This window comes from Meriones unguiculatus, assembly GCF_030254825.1.
Source record: "Meriones unguiculatus strain TT.TT164.6M chromosome Y unlocalized genomic scaffold, Bangor_MerUng_6.1 ChrY_unordered_Scaffold_42, whole genome shotgun sequence".
Classification (NCBI taxonomy): domain Eukaryota; kingdom Metazoa; phylum Chordata; class Mammalia; order Rodentia; family Muridae; genus Meriones; species Meriones unguiculatus.
In genome coordinates, this window is record NW_026843713.1 from 2,340,607 (window position 1) to 2,343,287 (window position 2,681).

The window sequence follows — 2,681 nt, forward strand, 5'->3', positions numbered from 1 at the left end:
TAATGTTATTATGACCTCAAAAATAGCATTATGACATAATTATTTATTCTGACAATTCAATGGTATTATGACATCACACTGATAACGACTGACAGTACTGTTATGATGTCATAATGGTGTTATGAGTTCAAAATGCAATCACAATGCTGTTATGAGTTCAAAATGCAATCACAATGCTATTATGATTTCAAAATGCTATTATAATATCTCAATGCTATTAGTACAGGACAATGATATGAAATCACAGTGCTATTATGAATTCACAAATGAATTATGATATTACAATGTTATGACATCCCAATGGTATTATGATTTCACAATGTTGTTTTGAAAACATAATGCTATTATAACATCAGAATGCTATGATGACTTCAAAATGTTATTATGCTATCATAATGGTGTTAGGACATCACAATTCTATTGTGACAGGACATCACAATTCTATTGTGACATTACAATGATATTATGACATTACAATTGCATTTTGACATCGAAATTCATCATGATATCCCAATGCTATTATGAAATAAACATGGTTTCATGACGTTACAAGGCTATAATGACATCACAATGTTATTATGACTTACAACCAGCTGAATTCACAATGGTAATAGGGCATCACAATACTATGATAACATCACAATACTATGATAACATCACATTGGGTGTATGACCTCAATATGCTGTTGTGATATCGCAATGCTATGTTGACAGTATAATGCTCTTATGTCACCACAATGCTATAATCACATCACAATGCTATTATGCTACCATATTGGTGTCATGATTTCACAATAACTATGCTATTATGATATTACAACAACATTATGATGACATCAAAATGGTATTATGACATCACAATCTTCACAATGGCATTATGATATCACAATGGTATAATGACATCACAAAATGTTATGATAAAATAAAAAATGTAAAATGTATTATCACATCACAATGGTCTTATAACATCATAAATGTAGCATGACTTCAAAAAGGTATTATAACATCACAATGGTATTACAATGACATTAAAATGGTATGAACTCTCAATGCTATTTGGATATCACAATGTTATTATAACCTCAAAATGGTATTATGACATCACACGCTATAACAACATCACATTTATGTTTTGACTTCACAATGCTATTACAACTTCACAATGATCTGATGACATCAATAAGTCATTATGATATCACAATGGTTTTATGACAACAAAATTCATTATTACAATCCAATGTTATTATGATAGCACAATGCTTTTAGGATTATTGTGGTATGACATCACAATGGAGTGTTGATATCACAATGGAATTATGAAATTACAATGCTATGATGACATCATGATGCTACTATGATATCACAATAGTATAAGGATGGCACAATGATATGAGGACTTCAAAATGATATTATGACATCACAATGCTATTATGAGATCACAATGGCATCATGACATGAAGATTCATCATGATATCCTAATGCTATTATGACATCACAATCCTATTATGACATGTTTGTAGTATGACATCAGAAAGGAATTTTGACATCACCATGCTATGTATGACATCACAATGCTCTGTATGACATTACAATGTTACGATGATGCCACAATGCTATGATGACATTACAATGCCATTATGACATCACAGTGGCATTATGACATCAAAATTCATCATGATATCACATTGCTATTATGAAATCACAATGGTATTACGACATGATTGTGGTTTCACATCACAATGTAAATTTGACATCAAAATTCTATTATGACTTCACAACCTTATGACTTCACAAGGAAATTATGACATCACAATGATATGATGACATAACAAAGGTATTATGACATCAAGCATTCGATACTACGATGGAGCAGCTGAGAGTGGCTATTGTCACGGTAAATTCTACCAGAGTGGACGCAGGACTAGCCACAGGATTATCATCATGGATTGCTGCAGCCATGAATCATCTGAAGGAATGGGCAGGCATGGGAGCGTTAGCAGGCCTTCGGGTGTTGGTCTCCTTGGTTTGCCTGTGCTGTATATGCAAGATTAGAGTCTCACAACAGCGTAATGCAGCCATGACCATTCAGGCCTTTACAGCCATTGAAGCAGGACAGTCTCCCCAAGCATGGTTGGTTACCATAAAAACTAAAATGTTATGCTCAGGATGTAAGGCTAAGCACTGCACTCAGGGTCAGCCACTTTCAACCTAGAGGAGAGCAAGTCTGATTGTATGCGGGTTGATGCCCCAGGTCCAGCCTCTGAGAAAAAGGTATCGGATGGGTCTGATGCTCTTTGGGTGGATGACACCTAAATGAACATCGGTACAAACTCCCAATTTATTTCTAATATCAGAGATCAGACCTCTACTCTTGCCTGATGTGTCTAAAACAAAAAGGGGGAACTGTAGAGAGCTGCTTAATGCCTCGCCTTAAAGATGGAGCTGGTTTCCGCCTTCCACCTTCTGGATGGTGAGTGCTCTCTGTCTCGAACAACTCCACATTTGGCAAAGGCTGAGGATCTGGCTTGCTTCCATATATGTGGACCTATCTCCATTGCCCACAAGGCACGCTGGTTTGGCTACCCAGAGGCTATTTATGCTGTGGGATGACTTTCACCAGGGTCAGAAGATTGTTCAAGGTTCCTGAATAAACTGCATTGCAAAAAAATGTATTTGAAGAA